The following is a 12,713-nucleotide window of genomic DNA, read 5'->3' as shown; positions in this document are numbered from 1 at the left end:
CCTCAAGTTAGAAGGGCAGCGCCTCTTTAAATATTCGCACATAGCGGAACAGTTATGCAAATGCTTGCTTGCTGTGCTGATGAGCCGATTTTCTATTGTGTGTGTGCGTGTGCGTGTGTGTGTGCGTGTTTGAATCTAATGGCTCCAATTTATTCGTATTGTAAACGACTTAAAAGTGTTAAATAATTAGGACTGGGGATTGAATTCATCTGCATGCCAAATGAGTCCCAACTGCGTCTGCTTCGGGGAGTTGTGAGGGATTAGGAGGGGAGCGGTTACACTAAGCACCACGCGAAACAAAATAAAATATAATGTTAGTCTACTTTTTTTTTTAACACAGTTTGCATGTGGGCAAACGAATTACCATATAACATTTTGACAGCCGTCATAAATAATTCAGCAGCCTCTCCAGCAACCTTGCAAAAATGATCCCTTGCATAGCGTATGTTTGATTTTGCCACGGAGCCTGACAAATTGGGTGTGTTGTTTGACAAGAGGTAACAAGGGAGTAAGGCCTGAAAGTGGAGGAGGGAAAAAAAAAGAAGCTTTGAATCGCAACCCCGCTCAAACGGGACATTCTGTGATCAAAACAAGAGTTTGTTTATTTATTGATGAATTTTTGTGCCCGACCATATTAATGTCTCCAAATATTTTCTCGTACCAATCAGTTTAGTCTTGTGATTATTTAAGATAAAACAAAAAAGAAAATAGTGGCATTTCTATTCTCTCGTTTCTTGAAAGACATCTGATTATTTTTAGATGATTCTGATTTTTATTCTTCTCGGATAGATTTTTTTTTCCTCATCAAAATAAAGCTTTATTCTCCCAGATTTTTGGGGAGGAAAAATTTGACTTGATTCATGTCCTATTTTTGAGTTTTTGATGGCAGCATCATGAGAAGGCTCCCGTGTAAATATGACTTTATCGCAGTGGTTCTTAACCTGGGTTCGATCGAATCCTAGGGGTTCGGTGAATTGTCTCAGGGGTTCGACGGAGCCTCTGCCACGGAGGTTAAAACACAACATGGCAATTAGTTATGACACGCCCGCTTGGCCATCACTGGCTGCAGATGATCACATGGCATTGCTTGTCCAATCAGTGCTGCGGGAAATTTAGTTCGCTCAGTTGTCAACGTGTGACTGTCATGATCGTACGTCATACAATTTTAAAAAAATAAAAAAAAGAAGCTATCCTTAGTCAATGTAATTTTAAATTAACTGGTTGGGTTCGGTACCTCTAACAAGGTTAAGAACCACTGCTTTATCGTCAGCAATATTCCTTTTGTATCTCATCTCATAAAAATACAGCTTTAAAAAAATGCAAAGAGCTAGAAATGCAAACTGTTATGAGGTTTCTTACCACTTTATTAGGAAATACTGTGTACAACTTTAATATACTCTTCTTTTTTTTTTTTACTGGATTAAAAAAATGATTAAAATGTTGCTTCCTCGTAAAAACAAAAAAATACTCTATTAAAAGAAAAATGCAAAACGCAAGAAATATTCAGGGTACATTTTGAAGTTTCTATTTTCTTTCAGCTAAAATTAATGCCCACGTGCAACACTCCAGCTCACTTGTTTTCTGGGTTTGGCCACGTGACATTCGCAATGCGAGCCGGAGGGCGCTTTGACGTCGGTTTCAGTCAACCTTCAAGAGTGTGCGGGGGGGATGCTCTATAAAAGTTGAGCCCAATGAGACGGTGGATTAATCTGCTTCATTCTTATTGCACCCACCCAATATTAATCAGAGTAACGTGTTTAGGCTCGCGTGGGCACACACGGCCCAACATATTTTGGTAACAAAAACGTGTGCCTTGAGTTCCCCTTTAATTGACAAAGTACCGGTAGCCTTCCCACAGCTTGCATTCAAGGACAAGTTGAACTGTATGAATGGCCCTCTGCATTGCCTTCCATAATGATTGCACCCCTGGCGAAGATTTTAAAAGCCTTGGAAGTTGAATTGAATCCTTTTTCATTTTAACTTTGTTCACGTTGATGACTGTCAGTAAGTTGTAATTTAAAAAAAAAACCCTGCACTTCTCACATCCTTTTGGATTGATATTTCTCTCTTTCTTAGTTTTCACTGAAGCCGCAGGAATAAAGTTATCATATCGTTATTGAGATAAATGGCATTAATATCAAGACAGGACATTTTGTTGATATCACCCAGCCCTACATAGATCGACTATGCAATGACCAATCCTCAACAGGAAAAAGATCATCCTGATCAGAATAAAAATCCCCAATAACCTCATGCGATATGCCTCGAGCGAAACAACCACTTTGAGATGTATAGATTAACTGTCCACTCTGTGTTTTTCTCGAGTGTATGAAGTTCTCTTTCTTTCTTTTCTCTCTTTCTTAAGGATCTCTTCAAAAGTGTTTCACTTGATTTCCATTAGTCAGGCAGCGCATTGTACAACCCGACACCCCTCACCGATATGCACATGCTTTTAAATGTGTCATATATTGTGTTTTAAGGGATGCTGGATGCTAAACCGGCAGGCACACGTTCACCATGTCGCAAATGTAACAGCCAAACAAAAATGCACATGCGGAGTCACCGCGACTCAATAGCAATAAAAAAAAACGGTCTTTGCTTATTCTAATGAGGACATGTCCTGCATGTTATTTCTCTTTTAGACCAAAGCTCAGGTCACCGGAACACAACATATACTTCCTTTACTTCGTCCAATGAATCGGTTCCGTTTACAAGTCCGACAAAGTTGCGCTCTGAAATCACTCTGCCAGCCCCACTCCAATTGGATGTGCCTCATGATGTCACCGCGCATCACTCGAGTAGAACCACCATGTGAGAGTATCTCACCCAGTCGAAACAGTCAGAACACACTTGATTACTTTTTTTCCTCTCACATTTTACAAAAGCCAACCATGTGTTTACCCCGCTTAAGAAGAGTTGCACTGGTGTTGGATGCGCACGTAGTCACACTTCATTACCTCGCCTATCACAGCCACAGGGGAAAATCCGAGTGGATTCATTTGCATTTATGACGGAAAACGTGCCAGCTCCTGCTGGCAAACATCTTTTCATTCGTGCCAAAATACTTCACAGTGTATAAACAGGTGTGGAACAGTATGCCAAAAACAAGGAACAAATGCAAAAACTGTTCCAAAAAGTAAAGTTTTCACGTTAAAGTTTTTATATCCTCAATCTAATGACATTTAAAGATCCCAGGCCGCATTTTTAGATATAATCTTTGTTGTCCTCTTATCAGAAAGATCATTTGGGTTGAAAATGGCCAGGGTGCCCTGCCGTGTTGAACAGGTCATTTTATTGTGAAGAATTTTATTTTATTTATTTTGCAATCCAGTCCACTCTAATTAATATTGCGTTGGTAGAAAACAAATTAAACAGTAATCCACCAAGTGACCTGTTCTCCTTAATTTGAAATGGGCAACAGCTTTCCCCCTGATTCGTCAATGCCGATATGTGTCTGTAATGTGTCTGCATTGTGTTGGCCCCGTTGTAATTCATTAGAAGTCTAACTCGCCATTCAGTAACCTCCTGTGACTCTGGTACACATGGACATGTCTCTACCAATGTCCTTTCTCCTTCAGCTAAGTTCCTCCCAGGAATCAAAGCCATATTCATGTTGGAAAGACCCCGAAGCAGAGGGGGCAGTGTGAGCAGTGGCTAATTTGCATAAGACAGGATATCCCCCTCAAAAGTAGCTGTTGGAATGTGTGTGCTGCGATTCTTGACGCTTTGGTTTTTTTTTTGGACCAAAGCATTTCACAGGCATTTAATTAATAAGACAGCCGGGAAGTTTTTAAAATGACATATTATGTCTCTGTTATTCTTCATTCGGCAGCAAAGACTACTCGGTGGGTTTGCAGAGTGCACTGATGATCTTAAGGTACCGCGGGGGAGCCGCTGACCGCGGGTTGATCATTGGTACAATTAATGAGTCACTTGAGTTGATCCATTGACAAGTTTTGTGGCCTCATTACAATGGTGAACTCCAAATTCCCCATCAAAAGTTGCAGCGAGAGGCTCGCCTTCTCCAATCGATCCAATTTGTTTTGTCGTTCTGTAGAAAAGGCTACATTCTTTTGCCGTGTGTGTTTACTTGCGTTTTGACTTTTGAACAGCTTCTGAGAGGTAATTGGGTGGACTCTTGGCGAGGCAGAATGAAGACATTAGGATGCCGTCCAGTGTCCTCTGTGCTAATTCAGCAGTTTGGCCAATCTTCAAGGTCAGACAATTTGCGTAATGAATGCAACCGTGTAGTTTGACATTTTAGTTAAATGTGCCTCCCTGGATTTATGTTGACGACTTGGTCGAGGAGTTCAATATCATTTCCATTTTTCATGTGCTAATGAAGGACAACTGGGTACCCCAAGTGGCTTATTAGCTTTGCATAAAGCTAACATGAGTTGGAAAATATTTGCCTGATTTTGATCAACTTTCATCATGAATTAATGTTTGTTTTTTTAATGCTGCATTAGCTGTGTGTGGTCAAATACAACTTAAAATGCATATTTAATATGTGCATTTGAAAAGTCCAGTTTTAGTGACCTGTTTCCTGTCTTTGATCAATGCTAAACTATTGACCATCTTAACCGGAAGCCTGCTGTAGTACCGACACTGAACTGTGAGAGGCAGCATGCTGCCACAGGGCATCACCACAGGCAGAAACGACAAGGTAAACACCACAGGATCATGGCTCAGAATAATCATTTTCAGAAACTCGACAATCAGGCTGTTGCTGACGTTGATTTGATGAGAAGTGGAGGAAATTCTGCCTGAATTACCCTGCCTAGGTTCGTTTTGATTGGAGCTAACAGGACTGAGTGAAAATCTTACCGGTCAGTCGTCATTCACCGGGTGAGCGGGTCGGACTCACTGAGTCTAATTTATCGTGATTGTCCAGTTCAGTTACGTTCACTCGGTGTGCCGTGGTCCTATAACTCTGTGATTGCCTGGCGACCAGTCCGGGGTGTACCCCTCCCCCTCCCCAAGAATATGCCGGGACAGACTCCAGCTCGGCCACAACCTGCTTGGGCACTATACTTAATGGATGGCTGGTTCCAAGCTAAGATATAATCTTTCATCCATCCATCCATTCATTTTCTCATCCGCTTATCCTTGAAAGGGTCGCGGGGACGTGCTGGAGCCTATCCCAGCCTTCTTCGGGCAGTAGGCGGGGGACACCCTAAATCCGTTGCCAGGCGCGGGGCACACAGATATGAACAAATATCCACGCTCACACCGAGGGATTTAGCGTGTTCCATTAACCTGCCACGCATGTTTTGGGAATGTGGGAGGAAAACCGGAATACCCAGAGAAAACCCACACAGGCACGGACGGGTAGAACATGCACACACAGAAAAGCCGGAGCCAGAATCTAAACCTGCACTTCTGTACAATGAGGCGGATGTGCTAACCAGTCGACCACCGCGCCGCCCACTATTTCACGTAGTTCAGGCAAATAATCCCACTTTGTTGTTCTTTATGTACAGTAGTAACATGACAATACAACGGTTGTTCACATGATGCGCTATTGCGCTAGTTAGCTATTTAATCACACAGCAGTGGGCAGTTGCTGACAGTTCCTGACGATAACGCTCATACAATTACAAGGTCATGGCTTACTGTCGTTCTTTTTTTTGAGAGAGCCTGAATAGTAGAAATTGTCATTCAGTATTACAAAAAAACAAAACAAAAAAAACCCTCACTCACCACTCACTTGATTGTGCTGTGTACTGCAGTATTGATTTCTGCACACCGCTTCATGATTCCTCATGAGGACATTGAGGTCCTATTGAGGAGACAACCATTTGTATGTGACAAAGAGACACTGATTCTTGGGTATCGATGAGGAGTTCATCACCTTCAGTGTGTGTCCATGTACCGTGTGTGCGTGTGTCTGTGTGTGTGTGTATTTCAAGGCAAAAACTATCGATTTGGAGCCACCTTCAATAGAAGGTGCTCCTTCACAGTTTGGAAAAAAACAAAACTGAGCTGACGATCACGCTCAACAAAAAAAGCAGATTGCAAATAAAAACGACACCGCATTATTACCTCTTACATACAAACAACACAGACAACACTAACTGAAGAAATTCTGGAAAGAAAACTATTTTAAAAGAGCAGAGACTGATCTATATTTTATGAATGAGAAATATTTTTGCATGCCGATCATTGGATTTTCTGAAGAAAATTATTATTACAAAAATAAACTTCTATGAGAATATAGTTGCAATTTATTGGGGGGAGGAAGAAAACAATCCTCAAACTTAGACTCGGTGCTGCCCGAATGAAAACAAATTTTTACCAGATTAAAAAAAAAAGGCCCGCGATATTTTGAGATTAAAATGATATCCATACTTAAAACAATAATTTTATGAGAAATGAATATGTAATGGCCATAGGAAAAAATAGATATTTGATTCGGGGGGGAAATTATTTTGAGAATAAGGGTGTTTCCGCATAAAAAGGTTAATGACATTTTTATTCAAATAAATGATCTGATTGAAATAAACTCATGAGGAAAAACATGTCGGGTTATTTTTATTTATTTTTTTGCTACAATTTTGAAAGTTGCATGATCATGATGAAATATTACAAAAATGTCTTTTATAAGGGGACATTTTTGCAGATGACGAGAATAAAAATCCTAATATTATAAGAATAGGGGACAAATAATGACTAAATATCAAGTCGATTTTCGAAGGAAATTTTTACGCCAGCCACACTCACGAGGCTGTTTGACAGACGAAGCTTTTCAACATGAATATTTCAATGGAATGGCAGCTTGAGACTGGACCACTTGTATCTTCAGACTCTTCTGCAGATGAACCAGCAGGGGCCACAAGTGAGAATCGTGTGAAATGAGGCAGGAAAGATGAGCAGATTTCCTCCTGGAGGTCATGAGTGTAGTCTTCCCCTCCTCCCGCCCCCTCCTTGTCTGGAGCTTGTCTTCTATTCTATGCCCCCGGAGGCCTGTAGTCGGGCCTTTATCTTGCGCCTCATCGTGTTTCATCGCAAAGCACCTCGGATTGTTATCGCCGAGCATAGAGGCATCCGTCTAAGTGTTTGTTGTGACCGGGAGATTTGCGTGGAACTGGGCACTTCACCACTTGGGAAGAGAAATTGGCTGCGGGTCGCTGCTACGTGTTTGACAGCCGATGATTACGTCTGCGACTTATCTCACAACCCCCGCAGGGATTGTCTGCTACACTTTAAGATGGGAAGCTTCTCGCATATTTCATTTACACTTTGGAACATCTCCTTAATCCACCGACAGCGTGCGCTGGTTTAAAAATGAAATGCCGTCGAAATAGTTTGTTTTGATAATATTGTATGTTCCGGGGATATAAAAATTCTATGCATACCTGTGATATATAAAAAAAAAAAAAGAGAGACCAAGATAAATTATTTCAAAATCTTTTCCACCATTGACTAACCTAGAACTCAATTGGAACCAAATCTTTTGGAGAGGGAGAGTAGAAATAAATACAGAACTGGAATAATGTGGTTGCACAAGTGTACACACACTCTTAGAAGAGGAATTTGGCTGTTAAGAATTAACATGCACACATCAGCGCACAAATGACACCATTCAAAGAGTCACCGGTAAACACGAAGTGAACATCAGATGCTCGAGAACACTGGTGTCAAACAAAAGGCCCGGGGCCAGATCTGGCCCACCTTGCTTTCATCAGACTAGTCCCGTGCGATATGGTAAAATGTTCTATCTCAATATTTTTGCCAGAAACATTCATAATGATACTGTAACGATATTACAACGGCTCCCGTGAAAACAAAATATTGTTTTAAAAGGAAAAAACAAAATATCAGTCAAAAAAAAATGTGGAAAATGTCTTTTTTTTGTTTGTTTGTTTTTTGTTTTTTGTTTTTTTTACTTACTGACAGCCATCAACATTATCAAAGTCGGGAATAAATTACAAATAATGCGATTCACATCGTACTGCAACTGTGCTGTAATGATGATATGCTACAACAGAAGTGTTTGTTGTGTTTGCCGCCACGAATGCGTGCATTCCATGCTTGTGTTAACTGCAGCAATGTGTGTTGTTGTGTACGAATCTGTCCATGCACGCCCAATTGAATGGACCGGTGAGGCGCAGGCTCCTTGTACATTTTTACAAGCACCGCTATTTTATCCACTGGTTGTTTTGACATTATAAATATGGTCACGTAATGTTGTAAAACACAAGATACGTGTACCATCCGTATATACTTGACAGTGAACCCAGAAGTGAATTTATTGGATGGGTACTGACTGTCTGCTGCGTGTGTCCCTCCTCACTCTTGCCCTACGCAAGATCATTATCCCCTGGTTTTAACTGTCAATCAATGCCAAACGTGGAAGAAGGAATGCGGTTGGTCGCACTGAGATGTACATGCAACACAAGTGTGGCAAGGTCACATGACTGTTGTCGTCGTTTCAATATTAATATGTTCATATCTCCATTTCGCTACGGTAAAGATCGTATCGCTGAGCCCTACATTCGAGCATAACTCATTTTCTCGCACATCTTTGAGCGATTTCAAGCGGGTTTTCGCCATTTGCCGCCAGAGTTTGTGAAATAAGACAATTCTTAAGGACATTCTTCTCTACTCTTCTCTGATAACTTAAGTCAGTCACATCCCTGCGATATCGCGGAAGCCCTTCTGCAGATGCTGGAAGACAACAACGTCATGAAATGTCTACTAGAACAGCTGAACCTGATTTGGAGTGAATCAGGAGTGTTTGAAATGGTGGCATCCGTGTTAAATTACCATATTGGCCCGAATATAAGACGGCCCTGATTATAAGATGACCCCTTCTTTTTCAAGACTCAAGTTTGAAAAAAAGACTTATTGAACACCAAATTAATTTTTATACAGAAAATAAGTACAGGACATCTGAAACAAATGATTATAACAATATGTTTGCGAGAAGAAGCACGTTATTTTACCTCATTCAAATCTTAATATCTGAACATTTAAATATGTAAAGTGCAATCACATTCGTAAATGAATGGCTTCTGGTTTTTGAAATGTAAATTCATCCTAACTTCTCCTCAGCTGCCGGTTAACCTGGCCGATCTTTGACCCACTTTTCTCCAGATTGTCGCTACGTTTCTCCATTTTCTGTTATCTCTTCTATTATTTTCTTCTCTTTTCTTTCTTACCGCTATTTTTTATTTTTATTCTTCGTGACAGGGGTTCACTTTGGCCTGGGGAGTCAAGTTCAGCATTTGCTACAATGATATCTGGCGCCATCTAGCGTCGTGAATGGGTATAATGTCTAAACCCCGAATATAAGACGACCCCCACTTTTTCAGTCTTATTTCAATGCAAAAAACACCGTCTTATATTCGGGCCAACACGTTAATTCTGAGCGCAGCCACAACCCCAGTAATAAAATGAAATTGCCCTGTACATGTTATGGGATACATTAATGGTGGAATATAGTCTCAAATTAATCTATCCATCTATTTATCTCTCACGTTGGCAGCACAATGATCGTTGGCTTAAAGAGATTTTGGTCTCTTCATAAACACATTAGCTAAACCCCGACTGGCGTCACTACAGGCTTGACCATATATTCACTATTGAATTGTCGCTCTGGATTAAATATAAACCATCCACAAATACGTATTAACATCGGACAGTTTTTGGAACCTTTAACATAAATATATGCATACCTGCACTCAGATGCTCATGTTTTGCCGTAATATTCAACTTAAAGTCAAGCCTATGGGATCTCTCCACAGTGTAATTCGTTGAGCGTATGACTTTTTGCTCTTGGGTTAAAAATGCAAAGCGTCCCGTTGCTATTGAGGATCAGTCGATATTCAATTAAATCAAGCAGATGTTCATGGTGACTGTTTATCAATAGCTCTTGTTAACGCCACAGCCCACAATACACTTAATGAAACTCAAGACGTCAACCGAGTGCCAACACGTGAAGAGAAACTGAGTCGAGAGTGAGTAGGCACTGTCGTAGGAGTTTGCTCCAGCGGTGGCGTCTCCTTTCAGTGCCTGTCCGCTTATTGATGTGTATCTGGGACAGGCTGCGACCTTTCACCCGCTCCGATCGTTCATTTCCGAACATTCCACAGTGGGGGGGCGGGGGGGGGGGGGGGTGCCGCCCCACATGGCTCCCACTGAACTCGTTTGTTTGCTTGGAAATAACAACATCAAGGTTTGAATCGGGACAGCGGGGGTCGTTGCTGTCATCCAATGTGTCCTGTATCACGGCCACGAAACAGACACAGTCTAGACTTTTGAGAATGATCCGCTGATAGGGGATGGGACCAGACATGCAAACGATACCACAGCTGAAGCAATAATGATTCCCCCCCCCCCCCCCGTCAACCCCCCCTCCTCGCATGCCCTCTCATACTTTGACATTTATTTTCTTATTCTTTCAATTTATCTTCAATGGACAGTGTACTGATCTGCTTTAAATTTACATTTTTTTGACTCGACAACATCAGTCAACAGTTTGTTTTTTTTGGCCACATGTTGTGAAGCAGAATCAGTGAAGCCAGGCTATGTATACCCTCAAGCCCAATTAAAAACCAAAAAAAGCAGTTGTGCCCAGCTGGCTGGAGGACTACCTGGTACTTGGCTCTGTATTATATATAAAATTGATTTGGCACTGAACGATGTCATCAGGAGAGCAGGAGACCGCCACAGAAAGCTTTCAAAAAAAATTCGTAATGAATCCCAAATGGATTTTGATTGTCTGCAATTTAGAAAAGCTCGGCTGAGACTTTATGATGAATATCCCAGTCAAGTGGTAGACATCCCATTTCCCCGTCCCATTTAACACCTTGTCAAATCTCATCAGTTCGGGTTGCGCTTACCAAAGATCTTTTAACATCGAGAAGACTTTGAGTCATTGACATCCTTGATGAGTGTTGACACATGTCACAGGTGATGAAGCCTTGGGGGTGCGGAGGTGGTGGTGGTGGTGGTGGTGGTGGTGGTGGGGGGGGGGGCACTCTGGTGTCTTCGCAGAGTGAGGCCTTGATGCTCCATCCCAGCGAATAAACAGAACGGTGCGTTCACACGCTCGCCACCGCCGCCCTTGTTTGTTGTTGTCGCTGCCGCACTCTTGGATTACGACATCTCAAGCAGGGTACGCGACATCCTGAAGGGGAAGTCAAAAATGGTCTTGATAATAATGTTCTATGTGGGCCCACATTAAGTCTGAAAACGATATTCGGATTAATATCGCATTCATGGAATATTAAGACCCACAAGTCATCTCATCGGGCGGCCATTATGCCCCTTGTTGTCAACTGAAAATGACATCACAGTTGCTCAGGGCTTAGGTAACGACGCGTCACAGCTCAGCTTTGATGTCATTTTCCAGATGACGTTTGGTTACTCTTTCAACAACCTCTGATCATCAAACCTTTGCTGACGTTGATCAGAAAGAAATGCTGAAATTGGGCCCAGTTGTCATTATGGGTCTGCCTCGCTTCAAACATTCACAAATTTTTCCCGTGACCATTTTGAGGGCCCACCTGAGAGAAATGATCCCTCTGGACACACTCACGTCACAAAATAATCTTGCAGGATAATATTTTAATGACATCTGATGATCAGTTCTTTGCTGTTTGGTCGGAAAGGCAAAATGCTCAATTTCAGAATTTGACTGATGTGTACCTCGCTTTCAACACATATCATTTTCTGCCACTACTATTTTTGCTACCCGATCAAGAAGGAAAAATCATTCCAAACACTCCTCACACCACACTGTTCTTTTAGAGACATCAATAGTTTGTCTTTTGCTGGTAGGAATGGGGGGGGGGGGGGGATGTTCAAAGTCAGCCCAATTTTTGATATGTGCGTTCCCGGCCTTCAGCATTTACCCACCCCACACCACAGGATAATCGCTCCGGATAACCTTTTAGAATTCCAACTCTTCTATTAGGCAGAGAAAAGGCCCAAAATAGATGCGGCCATCTTTGTGTTTACCCCGCCTGAGCGATGCATCGCGGCCTGCGCATTGTCATACCTTGTAAATGACGTGTCCACTTAACACATCTCAGCAAAACTTTTTTTCCATCCATCAGTCTGTTTGTTTGCTTGTTTGATGGAACGTTTACGTGCGCGCACAAAAGTGATGGTGACACTTTCTGTTCGCTCGCTGTAATGGAATCCGTCTGACTGTTCTCCATTGCGCTTCAATGGGCCTCATTCACTCTTTCTCTCTGTCTTTACACTCACAGTTGAAAAGTTTCCCCCTTGGGCACCTTCAGCCCCCTCCCTTCCCCTCCTTTTCCTCTCCCACCGACATGGGGGTGTTGGGGGGGGGCGCTTTTTCCCAGGACAAAAGAGATGAATATATAATGGTATGAACTGGACGTGGGTGGAGGTGGGTGAGGGGGTGGCACGAGCGGGTGGGGGGGGGGGGCGTGAGAGACCCAAAGACAGCGGGGTGGTGGAGTGCTCGTCAAAGGGGGCTCGTGGAGAGTGGGACTGAGAGTGGGTGAGAAGAAACTTTTTTTTTTTTTTGTAACCACAGCGCTCACTCACTAACTGGTAACAGACGCCACAAGGGTGTGGGAGACACAACACACTGAATGCATCATAACCCACTGAAAAAATGGGCTTCTTAAAATAATGACATGAGGAATATATTAAAAAAAAAAAGCTGCCAATAAAATGGGAGAAGTTGACTTGGCAAGCTTTCTTAAAACAAATGAACCTCGCTAGCCTCC

General features: G+C 42.2%; 1 protein-coding gene across 1 annotated transcript in view; it reads left to right on the top strand.

Moving 5' to 3' along the window:
- LOC147201115 (kazrin-like) overlaps window positions 1-12,713 on the top strand; it is a 99,555-nt gene that overhangs the window by 22,376 nt on the left and 64,466 nt on the right. The window lies entirely within an intron of this gene.

This window comes from Hippocampus guttulatus, chromosome 8 (genome assembly GCF_054856545.1).
Source record: "Hippocampus guttulatus isolate MCC_2025c chromosome 8, RoL_Hgut_1.0, whole genome shotgun sequence".
NCBI lineage: Eukaryota > Metazoa > Chordata > Actinopteri > Syngnathiformes > Syngnathidae > Hippocampus > Hippocampus guttulatus.
The sequence above is the reverse complement of the archived record's forward strand: the minus strand, read 5'-3'. Positions and strand labels throughout refer to the sequence as shown.